The 16,989-nt window shown below is 37.6% G+C and overlaps 1 protein-coding gene across 2 annotated transcripts in view; it reads right to left on the reverse strand.

Annotated features, from left to right (window-relative positions):
- LOC131440424 (gamma-aminobutyric acid type B receptor subunit 2) overlaps nucleotides 1-16,684 on the reverse strand; it is a 53,912-nt gene extending 37,228 nt beyond the window's left edge. The window contains exon 1 of one of the 2 annotated variants that reach the window (XM_058611694.1): nucleotides 16,334-16,684. The gene's annotated coding sequence lies outside the window, so the exon portion shown is untranslated. Of the gene's footprint in view, nucleotides 1-16,283 lie in introns of both variants that reach the window. The other variant, XM_058611693.1, reaches the window with a different exon arrangement.
- Between the last annotated feature and the right edge of the window lie 305 nt (nucleotides 16,685-16,989).

A 16,989-nucleotide genomic window follows, 5' to 3' on the forward strand; every position in this document is an offset into this window, starting at 1 on the left:
CAATTACTACATTACTTTATTTCTAGCATGTTTCCAATGCAAATCGATTGCTCAAATGTCAGACATTTGAAATACCAGTTTGAGTGCACGACATGTTTTTATAAATAATCGAGATCCACCGATATTTTGTCTTACTTCACCTGCAACCCGTTTAGGATACTATCTGCAGCGAGAATAGCATAAGCCCACTGAAATATCCATTGCTTGAGTCTCTGAACGCTTCAAACATCTTGAAATTTTGGAGAGTAAGTCGTTTTTGTCTTTTACTCTCAATTCACCAGTCCAGATATTCAAGCGTTTGTTATTATAATACCGGTGTAGTAATATGGTTAAGTTTAATCATCCGTGTTATGCACAACCGGTACGAACATGAATGTTTAAGTAAAATAATAACGCAATGTGTAATCACAATAGACACGCATTTCGATACCCACCGGTAGGCGTGGTCTAAATAAAAGATTTCCACATATTACAATAGATTACACAGTTCGAAAAAATCCTGTGGTTTTTCATCTTATAAGATGCACATACATGTAGCGTCATATTTCACCCAAACTTATATTCAAGAACATGTAAAATTGTGTGATGATCGGTAGCTACAGCGCGGCTTGAACCGAGAAACGTTAGATCACAAAGCACGCCGCTTATCAACTAAACCACAAAAGCACATATCTGCTATATGAATAGTTGATACACATAAATCTATACATCGGCACTTGGTAGAAAATATATATAAATTCAGTAAATCGGAATCAGTAAAATTCTGTACGAAGGGAATATTGCGTAACTTGACAAGTTAAGTAGTTATGAATTGTATCGTTTGTAGAATTATGTTACCTGAAAAATTCATAATTTTTTTCTGTGTATCACCTAAATTCAGATCAAAGAATATAATTTTTTGTTTAGATCACAAGTCATGGTTGTTCATTTAAGTTATAAGTGAATAATTAATTATTAGTGAACAAATACATTGCCAAGGTTTTCTAACTGGCTCATCATGAATTTCAAAATTTGTATTATTTTTTTATCGATAAATTTATACAGAAAAAAATTTTGCATTTTACTGGTGACATAATTCTACAAATGATACAATTTATAACTAGTTAACGTATCAAATGACGCAATATTCCATTCGTACAGAATTTTATAGGCTTCGAGTGTGATTTGCACTCGGCTACCAAGTGCCACTGTATGAATTTATATGTATCAATTATTCATCATGCAGACCTGTGCTTCTGTGGGTCAGCTGGACGTGCTTTGTGATCTAATGTTTCTCGGTTCAAGTCGCGCTGTTGCTAACGATCTTTTTCAAATCACACAATTTCACTTGTTCCTGTATATAAATTTGTGTGAAATACGACGCTCCATTTATGTGCATCTTATAAGATTTAAAATCACAATGAGGAATACGGCGGGTGGGGTAAGACTTCCCATTTCAGCGTTTCTAGGTACTTTTTGACCACTTTTGCGACGTGAGGCCGAGCATTGTCGTGTTGGAGGATGACTTTGTCATGTCGCTCTTGATATTGTGGCCGCTTTTCTTTTAGCGCGCGACTAAGGCGCATCAGTTGCGTTCGGTAGCGATCTCCTGTGATGGTTTCACCCGGTTTTAAGAGCTCATAGTAAATCACACCGAGCTGATCCCACCAAATACAAACCATAACCTTGGGGCCGTGAATATTCGGTTTTGCCTCCGACGAAGTAGTATGCCCGGGCTTTCCCCATGATTTTCTGCGTTTAGGATTATCGTATTGAACCCACTTTTCATCACCGGTTACAATTCGATGTATAAACCCCTTAGGATTTTGTCTTTGAAGCAGTTGCTCACATGCACTCGATGTCCCTCGGTTTCAACTCGTACGGCACCCAGTATCCTTCTCTCTGAATTATGCCAAGGGCCTTGAGACGTTTTGAAATAACTTGCTGACTCACTACCAACGATTTGGCAAGCTCTTTTGGGTTTGGCACGAATCTTCATCAAGCAATGCTTCTAGTTGTTCATCTTTGACGGTTTTTTCTCTTCCGCCACCATGTTTGTCTTCGAAATCACCATTTTTAAAACGTTGAAACCACTCCCGACGCGTTCTTTTACTCAGAGCAGCATCACCGTAAGTTTCTGAGAGCATTCGATGCGCTTCAGCTGCATTTTTTCGAATTATAACAGAAAAGTAAAACTTCCCGCAAATGGCGAGAATTGGACACATAAACAGACATTTTCGAGCGTGAATAATACGAAAACAAGAACAACTGTCACTGAAACGGCGATGACAATTCGTTAGGTACTGTACTTCAAAGGCTTTATCATCTATGTATTGTGACCAGCCTCAGCCGGTGTTGGCTTTTTTGCTTTTAATTTTTTTGTGAAATATATGTTGTGTAAAATCTGTATAAATAACATTTCTACTATACACTCAGGACAGAATAGTAATAATATACAAATCCCGAGCACATGAAAAATGTTTTAGTTTGAAGTTATCGCTTTCGCGTTTAACTCTGTTTATAACTACAACTATGGTACTGTTGATTTAATTCTGATTGATTTAAACTTCTTTAAATTTCTTCCAGTCTAATATTTTCTCGCTAGCTAATCGTTTACTTTCCTGATGGATAATCCGGTTGCACTTTGCTAATCGATTTCCTACATCTAAAGCTTTTCGTTTATTAATTCGTTTTATCTCCCCCTTCACGGCTATAATCACCGTTGCTTGGTGAGGCTTGTTGAGCAGCGTTCCATTAAATGGGATTATTTTTTTTTGTTCATTCCACAACTAACATTAGTGGTCCAACCGCTTTACTCGTTGCTTGTACACGTTGTCGCTAACACATCCCGCTCATTGTTTCCGGTCGTTGTGACTGCAAAGAGCATATCCGTATCCTTACCAGTTGTCTCGTAAAGCGCACAACGCTCTAAGATTACACGTCGTGCTTTTTGATGAGTTTGTATTTTCCGCCCTCTAGCAAAGGGACGGCACAGTAGGGATTTGTCGCAATGGAAAATATGAACGGAACGAGAATTTTCTGGTCGACTGTCCACTGGGATCGTTTTGTAAGTGATGGATTCTTGTCACAGACAAATCGAGTTTGGTTAAAAGAACAAAAAAGTTAATGGATTCACTTTTTGGATTCAATATTATTTCTCGTTGGAATATGACGGTCATCGGCGACAAACTCCAAGTAAACAAGTAGCAATCGGATAGAACAGAATGATTTGGCTCAGTTTGTGCGTTTTCAATTACTTTGAAAACGTATTCACCTCTCAACAACTTCACTTTTACACTTTATGTGCACTTGAAAGTGAATTTTTTAGATGCAATTGTGCTGATCATTATCATTCATCACTTATTGATCGAATTCATATTGCGTTTTCTTTGAATACGAAGAAACAGCTTCTTTCGATGAAAATGTTTCTCGTGGAAGATTAGACTGCGAACAAAACGAATCTACGACGGTTCACCCGAAAATATGCATAGCAGCCATCTCAGCGGTATTAAAGATCCACACAGAATGCAAATCGTTTCGATACTGATTCTTGTTGTGTACAGAGACTGCATAAACACACTCATTGAAGAGCGGAATTCTAATGAAAACCGTGAACTTATGACAAGTTAAACTATACAAATAATAGATATAAATAAGACTAGTCGATTGAGTATGAATCAGTCTCGTTTAAAATTCGTGAACGTATTAAATTTTGATGTGATCGTAGGAATGTATTCGATAGAAATAAAACTACAGTTGAAAACAATATATTACTCATTTCGATCGAAAACGAAAGTCGAAATAGCTTTACATCAATATTTTATCTTTTGTTTCACCACATTTACCATATCCAAAGTTTGTTTATTTCAAACTGATTCGATAAATTTTCATCTGTATTCGGCATTAAAAATATAATGAAAAGATTGACAAATGCAATTGCGAAATGATACTTCCGGCAGGGACATCTTAACCGTATATGAAACACACGAAGGAACAACCTGATTGAATGAATAGAAGAAACCGAACATGTTCAGCTGTGCTCGGGAGCCGCTCAGTTCAATTAATAGCCATGTGACTACGGTGATAGCTATTTCGAAAATTTGCATTTGTTTATTTCATTCGCTCTACTATTTCCAATCTGTTTCTTTTGTTAAAAACTGACAAAAACTCAAAACAGTTTCAAGGTGGAACTAAGTCTTAACAAGACTGAATTCAAATCGTTGATTAGAAAAATTGATTTTACCACAAAATTGTTTGACCGAAAATTATAGTTTTAAGCGCAAAACACATTAAAGAATGAAAATCGCATGAAAAAAAACTACAAGGATCAGCCCCATGGGATTGTTCGAGCCATTGATGTCAAACAAGGCAATCAAAATTTCAAATGATCGATATTTTCAATTAATTGTCACACTTTTGAATCCGCAAATGCACGAGAGTCTTCTTAGATTGATCTTTATTAGGAACCAACACCGAACACGCGAACCAGCGATGCCAGATAGCAGAAGTGTCATTTCCGTAGATTGGCATTTTTCTCGGAAGTTTTTTTTTGCTCGCCAGAAAAAAACTAGTTTCCGTAGTTCTCCGTTGATAAATTTAAATTTCTGTAGATTTCCGTAGAAAAAATCCAATTTCCGTAGATTTTGTCTACGGATTCGTAGATTTTGTCTACGGATCCGTAGATCCGTTGAAAATGTTCGAATCCGTAGATCTACGGAAATTTCCGTAGATCTGACATTGCTGACGCGAACCCAGAATACAGACTCTAATTGTCGTGATTTGTATTTGTTTTGTAACCGACGAAATTACATCAATAGCCCAAATGTATGCAATTATATGTTTGTACATGCTTGTGATGCGGATATCGATATTTAAGCTTCTCTTCGCCAAGCTTGTGTTCAAGTTTTGTATGCAAGCAGTTATTTTTATAGCGTTTCTCTACTATTTATTACTATCCTTCTGCGATTTCGGTTGAAGCGATAAACTTTATCTCATCATCAATCGAGTTCATCTTATATAAATTAGAAATTAATCTTATGCACTCAAAATTTACCCTTGGGTTTGTTTGTTTTCCTTTGGTGAAAATTCTGGATTTTCGGATTTCAAAAAACTACACAAATTCACAAAAACGAATGAAGGTAATTACAACCTGTTGTGGCTATGGTTTTATTCCACAAAAAAGGGTCAAATGTTCCAGCTAACCGGAATTATGAGCGCCTTCCAAAACACTGCACAATCCGTCGACTCCACTAGAAATAACCCTCGAACGATTTGTGTAGGCAGCAAGTGGACAAGTGATACAAAATTATTTTCTGCCTATAACTAAACAAAAAGCTTTTAGTGGTTCAAATGTTTTAAAAACCTTTTGCACCTGTACCTCAATCCATTCGATGAACTCTTCAAGACACAAGACTAAAACTGTTTGACAGTTAGTTTCATGACAATCAGTTTTCACAGAAGTTCGGTTATTGGAAGATAATTTTACCATACGGGCAGTATGGTTTTTACCGCACTCGGCGACTATTCAGATTTACCGTATGAATTGTATATCTATTTACAAAATTCTGTAATGAAAATTCACGTAAAACTGATCGTCCGGTAAAAATTTGCATAATTATTGTAAAAGAAAACTCATGTACCGAAATACCGGTCATTTCTATAGATTACCGAAATTTCTCGTCAAAAATATTACCGAACAAAGGAATTAAATCTTAGTGTGTAGTTGCGGAACCGGAAGTCCTAATAACATTCAATAGCAACTAAATTTAGAAGAGTTCTTCCCATTTTTGCATCGTTGCTCCAAATACCGGGTTTTACGACGGATAAGTTTAAAATTTTTTTTAGAGAGTATGTATGTTAGATTTACATCATCTGAGACCGACATATTCGAGCGTCCAAATTGACACATTTTTACAGTTAATTTGTTTATGAGAAATACTGGTCCTTATTACCGTTCTCACTTCCACTTCCACTTTCATATCACTCACATATCACTTCACTTGATTTTACCTATTATCAGTATCACGCATAGTGAAATGATCACTGTAGTGAAAAAACTCATTTTCAACCAAATTTTGGTGACGTGATGTTCATAATGACCTTAAGTTCTTCCAAGTAATTACTTTTGTGTCTGAAGCGACTTCCGTAGTAAGGACCAAAATTCACTTCACTCGATTTTCACCGTGAAGTGACACCGATAATAAGAGTCACAATCACTTCACTTGGCTTTGATCGTGTAGTGACACCGGTAATAAGGGCCACTGTTGTGTAGCAATCAAAATTTTCTACACAACAGTATCTGTTACTCATTCTTTCAGTTGTTTGCTGCTCAAAAGTGCAGCTTAGATGTTACATACCTTCCGGCTCGAAAAAAGAAGACAAATCGTTTGATTCAGGAATCAGGAATCAGAACAAATTGGTTCAAATGGCACGTTCCCCTTGATATTTGGAGATTTGTGCCTTGCCATCAATTTGTTTTTAGCATCATTTTCCCGATATATAAGAGGGAAGGATTGAAAGGAAATGGTAAGGGTTGGACTAGGAGGATGGGAAAAATTGACGACACAAAAACACATAAAAGCAAAAGTAAATTCTGCACCCCTAAGGGATGCTGAACAATCTGCTGAGGATCACATTTAGTGGAAGCAGAAGGAAATTCTGAACCTCTACGAGGTCCCGAACAGTCTGCTGTTAATAAAACCTCCAACCCCCGAGAGGATTTAGAGATCTTACAAAAGCGACACCATTCTGCACTCCCGGAAGAATGCAGAACGACTCGCAGTATGTACGAGCAGAAGTAAATTCGGTACCCCCCAGAGGATGCCAAACAATCTGCCAAACCCTATTTAAGGTTAATACAGAAGGGACTCACTCACTCCAGGAAGAACGATGAACCCCTCTGACTATAGCCCCCCACCACATTGGGTGAGAAACGAGAGAACATCCCTCAATCTTAGCTCCGCATACACAGACTCAACCATGTATTGGGAACCAAAAACCCGGATACGTAGCTGCCTCAATGCGGGACAGTTACATATCAGATGATACGAAGTACCATAATCGCATTCACACAAATCACACGAATAACACTCAGCACGCCGAACAGTAGCCATGCGATAATTGAGCTTGCAATGTCCAGTCAGAGCTCTGACCAGAACACCTCAATGATACTTGGAGAAATGCAGTAGACACTTTGACACTTTCAGATCCAAATCTGGCAGAAATGCCTTATCTGAGCGCAAGTTTGCAAGCCGCGCCAGTAGCTGGCATGTTTGGATGCAGCCCAAGAACGTATCCTGTGCTTTATCCAACCAGTTGAAAGTGGTAAAGCTGGTTCAGGACCAACGAAATCATTCGTTGCACCAGCTCTAGCCAACTCATCAGCCCATTCATTTCCAGTAATACCAGAATGGCCGGGTACCCATAAGAAGTAAACAGCATTTGAAATGCTGAGGTCTTCAATTTGAGTTCGACATGCGATCACTAGATTCGACCGTGAGTCATTCGAACTGAGTGCTTTTAAGGCTGCCTGACTGTCGGAACAAAAATAAATACGTTTACCACAGATCCTCTGCTGAAGTGCCGATTGTACTCCACACAGAATTGCGTAGATCTCTGCTTGGAACACAGTACAGTATCTACCAAGTGAATGAGACTGCTCCAGCCTATCTCACGACAGTAGACACCAGCACCAGCACGACCATTCAACAGAGAACCGTCCGTAAAACAAACCATGCGTTCATCAAGTTGTCGTTCCAGACAACCAGACAATCACTCCTAACGAAGAGGATAGCTCACATTGAATGTTTTAAAAGGAAAACTGCATGTGAGAGTTAGGTCACTAGGAGCGAGTAAACACTCATCCCACGGAACCATTTGAGACCACAAGCGAGTGTGACTGGTAGCATATTCTAATGGGTTACTGTTCCAAAGCCCTGTAACCCTAAGACGGTATGCACAAGACAATGCTTCTTGTTTCAGGAACACATGTAGCGGTTCAATGCACAGCAGCGCCTCTAGAGCAGCAGCAGGAGTTGTCGTGAATGCTCCCGTCATCGCCACCAGGACCATCCCCTGGAGATGACTTAGCTTTGACCGAACTGTCGCGACTTCTCCCTTCTGCCACCATACAAGACATCCACATGCCAAAATTGGTCCAACGATAGTTGTGTAGATCCAATGAATATATCTGGGTTTGAGTCCCCATGATTTTCCAAAAGCTCGTCTGCATTGGCCGAAAGCCATGCAAGCTCTTTCAATCCTGAAATCAATGTGAGCAGACCAACTCAGTTTCGAGTCAAGAACAACCCCGACGTATCTAACTTGATCGACCACAGTGACTCCTGAACCAAAGAACTGCAACGGACGAGCCCCTGTAATTATCCTACGATGAGTGAAAAGCACCATTGATGTTTTGCCCGGATTTACAGATAATCCAAACCTGACAACACCATTGTTCAACAGATCGCAGGGCTTGCTGCATTAAATCAAAGAGAGTGTTAATGCTTATACCACCTTGAGGACACCCACAGACACTCAGCTTTCCAATCTCTGGCCTGCCAAATCGATGATCAAAGAAGTTGATTGCTAAGCATTGCGTGTATCCAGTAAGGGAAAAACCCAAGATATTCCGTTCACGACTGCAATGTTTAACCTCCTGCAGCCATTCAGCCATCGGCACGGAAATACACCTTGACTTAGGAGTTCCTATTTTTGTGGCCTTTTACGACATGGAATAGGAAACCAGTGGATCAATTCTTGGTAAAAAATAATTCCGCCGGATGCCACACGGCTTACCTGTTTGGTGGACTTATACCACCGGTACAGGTGGACCGTAGCGTTATTCTTAGCAGTTGGGAAACCGCTACCGACACTACACGGCTATCTAGGCTGCTCAGAGAGGGAAGTTAACATTGATGGTCAACTTCCATGGATGGCCGAACAGCCGCGACTTCCGTAGTAAGGACCAAAATTCACTTCACTCGATTTTCACCGTGAAGTGACACCGATAATAAGAGTCACAATCACTTCACTTGGCTTTGATCGTGTAGTGACACCGGTAATAAGGGCCACTGTTGTGTAGCAATCAAAAGTTTCTACACAACAGTATCTGTTACTCATTCTTTCAGTTGTTTGCTGCTCAAAAGTGCAGCTTAGATGTTACATACCTTCCGGCTCGAAAAAAGAAGACAAATCGTTTGATTACTTTAGGAAGTGTGAAAGTGTTTTTATTTCAATGCATTACAAAGCATTGAATAGTACATGTTTTCTTATGTTTTGTTTAAGAAAACGCTTTTATTTGGAGATGCGCACGATATCTTAAAAACTAATGAATCGATTAATTACAAACTTTCAGGTGTTGTTTCTATAGCTAGTTCGTGAACGAAGGGTTTTGCGAAAAAAAACTGTGTAATCCGGAAGGAAAAAAAATACCAATCTTTAAAAAATCATTCATGCACTCTTCATCATAAGATTCATTAGTTGGATTATTCAGATTATACAGCCAAAGTAAGAAGCAACAATTTCAATAAGGCAGTTTGTGTTTTCTTGTATTCATGCAATAATAAAAAGCGAGTTATGAAGCAAGACATTCAAATTGAACAGTAGGGAAAGGGCTCAGCAAGTTTTTCTTATAACTTCCATATATGAACTCCTCCCGTCAATCATGCCGGCGATGAAACACATCATAAGCTAGAAATCTATATTTTCGACTCAGATGTCATAATTTGTTACAGCATCAGCAGATCCGATAGAGTTTTCGAAGCATCTTTATTTTCTTCAGAGAGTGAAGAATATTACCCTTTGGCCATTTTCAGCTTTTTTATCGAAAAAAATTTGTGATAAGGATAATTCCACTTTTTACCAGATTATGTATCATACCTTACAAGGTGAGATGAAAAAACTGCAACCAACTTCAGACTGCTGTCATTTCTAAACCGCTCGTCCCACAGCTGTCAGATTTATTCTAGTGACAGCTCATTATATTATTTACAAGCGCACAAAAGCATTTTGGTGGGAATTTTTCAGAAAAAAAGTTATTTGTGATGGAATTCAAGTGTGATAGTGTGATTGCTTTGCATTTGGCTGGAAAACCACAAGTGGCTATCGTTAGAGCCCTCCAGCATTTAAAAGTGAATAAATCTTTTGTGTCTCGTACCATCGCTCGTTACCGTGATACTGGTAGCGTAGCCCGACGTCAAGGAAGTGGACGAAAAAAAACAGCAACATCGGCAGAAATGGTTCGAAAAGTGAAGAAGCGAATTGAACGAAATCCGCGTCGCAGTGGCCGAAAAATGGCTCGTGAGCTGAACATATCGCAATATGCCATTCGGCAAATATTGAAAAATGAGCTTGGACTAAAGCCATTGAAGTTCCAAAAAGTGCAAGATCTTACTGATGCGCAAAAAAAAGTTAGACTCGAAAAAGCTAAAGAGTTGCTTCGCTTGGCCGAAAGTGGTGAACTGCCGAATTTGGTTTTCTCCGATGAGAAACCATTCGTTATCCAGCAGTTTGTAAACAAACAAAATGATCGTGTTTACTTGCCAGAGAGGTCAGCTGAAAATTTGCAACTTCGGTTGGCCACCAGAACTCAAAAGCCGGCCATGGTGATGGTGTGGGCCGCCATAACAGCCGATGGTCGCTCGCCGCTCGTATTCATCGACCGTGGGGTCAAAATAAATGCGCAAATCTATCGCGAAAATATTTTGGAGGGAGTTCTGAAGCCCTGGGCACGCAAACATTTCGGCCGCAGACCTTGGACATTCCAACAGGACTCAGCACCATCGCACTCAGCACACGCCACCCAAGAATGGTTAAGAAATGAGGTTCCTCGCTTCATTTCCACCGCACAATGGCCACCAAAATCTCCGGATGCCAATCCGTTGGACTATTGTGCCTGGGGTATTTTGGAAAGCAAGGTTGGCACTAAAAAATACCAAAGTGTCGATCATCTCAAGCAAGCGCTTCGCCGAGAATGGGACAAAATACCGCAGAGCCACTTTCGGGCAGCGTGTGATGGTTTCATTGGCCGTTTGAAGGCCATAGTTCGTGCCAAAGGTGGCCAATTCGAACAAATCTAAACCGATTCTCAAATTTGATGTTATTTCCGACATTTTTTGCTTTCAAAAAAAATGAAAAAAAAAAAAAAAAAAAAAAAAAAATTTAAAAAAAAATGAAAAAATTATGGCGTTTTACTTTGTTGCAGTTTTTTCATCTCACCTTGTATGATCAAAAAAGAACCGGAATTTTCATTTTAAAATTCCCGCGCTTGTCCAATCGGTAAACTTTTATTATCTCAACGTTGGCAACACTTTTATATACATACTGTCAAATTTTGACGCATATCGTACGATTAGTTTTTGTTTGACGTCTACACAAAGAAGTTAAAAATTTTCGTGTGGCGATTTTTATAATGGATGAAAATTTAGAACAACGTGCGTGCATCAAATTTTGTGTTGCAAATGGATTGAAGTGTTCCGAAACGTTGAAAATGTTAGTGTCTAGGAAAAACACAGGCATACGAATGGTATAAACGCTTCAAAGGTTGTCGTACAAGCTTGGATCATTATGAGATCCCTGGCCGCCCAACAACATCTGTTACTGAAGAAAACATTGAATCGACGAAGCAAATCGTGTTCCAAAATCGTTCTGTACCGATTAAAGAGATTGCTGTGTTGTTTGGCATCTCTTATGGATCAGCCGAATACATTTTAACTGATGTTTTGGGTTTGAAACGCGTCGCTTCTCGGCTGGTGCCAAAAAAAGCTGAATTTCATTCGAAACAGCGTCGTGTGTGCGTTGGTTGTGTCGCAGTTTTTGGCCAAAAACTCAACCAATATCATCAACCAAACACCGTACTCTCCAGATATGGCCCCGTGTGACTTTTTCCTCTTCCCCAGACTCAAATAGCCATTGCGGGGAACGCGTTTTGAGACCATAGAGATCATAAAAGAGAATTCGCTGCGTGAACTAAAGGTCATACCTTCGGCGGCCTATAAAACTTGTATGGAAAATTGAATCAAGCGTTGGCATGTATTGCCGCAGGAGGAGAGTACTTTGAAGGCGATAATAAATAAATTTATTAAAAATTGAAATTTTGCGTTTTTTAATAAAATTCCGGTTCTTTTTTGATCATAAGGTATGGTGTAAGAAGAAACTAGTGAGGTATCACAAATAAAAAAATGGTCTACTTGTGTCAGACAAAGATTATTTTAAACATTGTTATGTTTATGTCGTTCTCATCGAAATGATTTTTCTCGTGATATGACCAACAGCTTAATAAATTATTTAAAAATATATACATACTGTTATATGAATAGTTTTTTAAATAAATGGATGTTTAACGAATGGATGGTTTAGTACAAAAGAACAACTAAATTTTAAACATTGAAAAAGATATGTGGTATCATAAATAAGGAAAAAAGAAACTCCTTCAAGTGTTTTGCCTTTCTCATATAGAAAGGTTATGCAATCACTGTGAAAACCGTGGACAACTTGACAGCTCCCATACATCGAAAATATAAGTAAAAGTTTTGGTTCTCTGGTACCACAATGACGTCGTAAACAGAATAACATTTTGAAATAACGTATCTGTTTTTCGACAATCTGCGGTTAAAATTTTCATATTTAAATAAGTAAAATAAATTTTGCTAACCTTTCTTGACATTCATAAAATAATTATGATGATTAGTTTCTATGGTTTAGTATAAGTATAATTTTTCTCTTTTTATCATTAGAAGGTTAAAAGTAGTTCATCACATTTCAATGAACAATGAACGAGAAGTAAGGTTTTCTACTGAATCTTGAAGAATAATATTACTAATTTGCAAATCAAGATTAAATCTATGGTTCTCTTATCTCCATCCGAGTCGTTAGAAGATCATCCAATGATACCAAATACTCCTACAAATGCTACTAATTCCTTGCGTTTTCATTGATACGACTAAATACGTTAGGTACTCTTTAGTCACACATCACATTTCAAAAAACACTTCATGTCTAACTCTATCAATTACACTGAAGTCTTTTTTATGCGAATTTACGTACCGCATAACTCTGAAAATTCACATAAAAAAACCGCATAACTCTGAAAATTCGCATAAAAAAGTCGCGTAAAAAAACCGCATAAAAAAGACCTCAGTGTACTATCAATAGTTATCTTTTTAGACCAAAGAGAAGACGTTGGGCAGAGTCAATTAAAAGATAGAAAGAATACAAAATACGCATGTTTGGTGATTTATGATGTGTGTTATTGATAAGTTTGTTTGCTATGCAGCGCTGTTAGAAAAATTTGCAATATTTTGATTTCATTTAGGAGTTCTTGCGTGAGTCACAATATGAAAATTACGCTCCTTTTAAATATATTGCTGGACGCATACACAGTGACCGTGAATAACGTAATGAAGTACACTGAGGTCTCTTTTTACACGGTTTTTTTTACACGGATTCCGGAATTAACACGGTTTTTATTTACACTGTTTTCTCAATTAACACGGTTTCTCATGAGAGTTTAAAAAGAATTGTCATTTGTTTTTTTGAGAAAAATAGTAAAAAAGGGAACAGGTTGTCTGTAAGAAAACGATTATGAGAGTTAATTTAAAGTTTGAAATTTAACTAAAATCATTCATTCAAAATTCACGGGAATATTGACTGTCGTTCCATAAAATGATTAATCAGTCTTCAGATCTTGAACATCTGTCGTAAATTACACGACAACGTCTCTTCCGTTCAGTTCTCTGTGTTGGCTTTTTCGCGGTTTTCATTACATAGTTGTATTCGTATGTCATATTTTAATCTGTTTTCCTCGTAAGATGCTGATCAAATTTATTTGCTTTTGTTTTTTATTCACTATTTTTAGAAAAAAGCGTACTGTAAAATGTACTGTATTTTCAAAGTCGATGTTCTGTATTTCCTTGATTTTTACGCCAAATGTAATGTAATTTTACGCCTTCTTCTCCTTTAATTCTGTCTCTGCTTGCATAGATCTTCATCCAATACCCATGTCTTCCCACTCAGTTTAGTTGAAAATGACTGTTAAGATCGTTAGTGTTTACTACACATCGCACCTTCGGAATTGAAAAGAACTGATTCTCAAGCTTGATTTATAGTGAAATTGTTTATTGATGGTATTACTAGCACTTCTTTAGTCGAACGTTCTAATTTGAAAGTATTATCGGTTTTTTGAAAACTGAATGCATTATACAGAACGCACTAGCCATTTAGATTAATTTGCTTGTCGTACAACGCGTTTTCTAAGTGTTCTAATTTTAATTTATCATCCAATGTGTTTTATCAAGTATGACTGGACCCTTCTCGTAACCTCTGGCTGTTTTTTAGATTTCCGTTTTTATTATGAAACAACAGTTACATTTTCACAGTTATGTGAACCTTGTATAAATTTGGGAGTTAAAAAATAAGCTTTTTCCCCTTTAAATTATCAAAAGTTACATTTTATCCAAAACAAAACGAACAAATAATCAAATCTACGGTTTTTGGAATTATTACGTCAAATTTTCCGCGCGGTTTTTTTTGCACGGTTTCCGCATTAACACGGTCTTCTTTTACACGGATTTTTTTAACACGGTACGTAGCCCCCGTGTAAAAAGAGACCTTAGTGTATTTTTATAAATAATAATGAGAAAGGTAAAATTGCACCACTGGGTGGATAAAAGTAGCTTAATTTTTTCGATTATTGAGTGTTTAACCATTTTCCTCTCGGATCAGAGAATTTTTCAGATCTTATGGGAATATCAAACCAAACCGGGTTGCGTAAAGCGATCGTTTTGTTGATCATGTTATATACGTTCTCTATAATTTTCTCAGTTGTGTTTTTGGTGGTGTAGTGATAAATAAGTCTGGTGATTATTTTTTGCTTGTGCTCTTTAATTTTTAAAAAATCATCAGTAAAATCTGTCATTTTTTTAAATTATCAAAGTATTAAAAGACAGACAGGATAATATATTCGTCTGCATCAAAGCAAAGTCAATCTACTACATTCCGATGCAGAACTTGACTTCCTGTTTCAACAGACTCGTAAAGTTTACAGGACTTTTGAATGGCCAGTGCCAGATCATATAGATACTAAAAATCCTTCTGAGTCAGGACTCGAACATACGGCATCTCCCTTGTTAAAGCAGTCTCTTATTATCTGAACCGTTAACCCGGGGCTTCTGCATTACGGTTGATGTATTTGTAATTGAAATTTTAAACATAATAATACGAGATAAATCTGTTTTACCCGTTGTGTAAGACATTGGAATCAAGTCATAGTGAATCTTGATTATTTCTTTTTTTGGAATAAATACAACTTACAGCTTGTTCTTTCAGGGAAATAATGATTCCTGGCATGGTGTAAGTTCCATTGATGAATAAATTTTCTTTCTAAACATTTTCAAATTATAAACTATCATAATGAAGAATGATATCGGTACATTAATTCGTCTTTTTCCCAATCGATTTAATATAATGTTTTTCATTCTACCATATTTTTGGTCGTTTCAATTAAATTTTGAGAAGGAAGCAACATGGTTTGAAACAGTTTTAGTTGGAGAATATAAAACTAAAATAAAACCATTGGTTATTCTCGTTAAGTATGCAAAATGCTATCCTTATGAATTTGTCCTGATCAAACTTTCCCAGCAGACTTGAACGGATTGGATTTAACACAGATCTTCAAACACATTGAAGTACACTTCCCATGCCCATCTCGAAAATATCTTTCTGCTACAATTTGCACAGATTACAAATTACGCTCCAGTTGAAGAATGTACATTCTGCATTTGTCTTCATACCGCGTATGGTGAATGAATACTATGATTTTGTATATGCAATCTATTATGCACACGTCAACAGGATTCCGTTATTGATAAAGGGGCGCGAATGAAACGGAAACCAGAATTATCCTCGCAGCACATAAATTCTAGCATGAGAGCATAGCCGTTGATTTTGTGATATAAATATACTCTATATAAACTCTCGCACGTTTTTCCTGTACACAACACACAACCGCACCGCAGCATTCTCCGGAAAAACGTTCGCACTCTCGAATCCTCTTCAGCGACAAGTTTACTCTCTTCTCCCATTTTCAGTGGTGACTGTCCTCACTGATGTTTTCCGCGGAGTTTTCCTGTTTTCTGGCTGCTGGGGAAGCGAATTCTTTTCATCAATAATTGAATAGAGGAATCGAAATTGAACTTCCTGTAATTCACTACACAGGCACTTTCCTTCGTTATGCCACGTTTTCCAAGGATACTAATCTACAATGAAATAAGCTTCACGAAAGGCTTTCACAGACACCATGTACCCACCCATTAATTCCACTTTGCAGTTCTTTTCTCGGCATTTGTATAGTACTAACCATGAACTATTCCACACAAAACATTACGTGAACCTTTTCACCTTGCACAATGCTATCTGTAATACCAGCTATGAACGTTTACAGTACAACCAAGAAATGGTTTTTCGCATACGGTTACGCGTGCTAAAGCTTTTTCACATGAAATTCTCACACCTTGACCTTTAGTCAACTCCTAATATTTCCATGTAGAATCCTTTTAGAAATGATTGAATGCTTCTGCATTGACTTTCGAAATAACGAAAAAACGATTTTCACTGTCCTAGAAAATCTCTGGAAATTTGTGGTGTGGCTGAATGAACAAATTCAAAAGGCTTCGACGCGAGATTGAAAATTTCGTGTTATCTCCACCACTGGCTAGGACCAAGTGAATCGGGTACTATGAATTTTCTCGTGTCAAACCGATTCGAGAGTTATAAACTGAGATAGGGGAAAATATAACACATACACAACTAGCGAAAGCTCTCTATATGTTTCTCAGGCTGTTCCACACGGACGGCACGGAGAGAAATTCGTTTGTTTTCAAACATTTACGGAAGTAACTATAAATGAGATATTAAGTTAAAAGTTCTTAAATTATTCGCTGCCTACCTTCTGTTAAATACAGTATGGCCGCAAAACGTAATGTGTGAATTTAAGTCTTGATACTGTATGATTCG

Source organism: Malaya genurostris, chromosome 1, assembly GCF_030247185.1.
Source record: "Malaya genurostris strain Urasoe2022 chromosome 1, Malgen_1.1, whole genome shotgun sequence".
NCBI classification, from domain to species: Eukaryota; Metazoa; Arthropoda; class Insecta; order Diptera; family Culicidae; genus Malaya; species Malaya genurostris.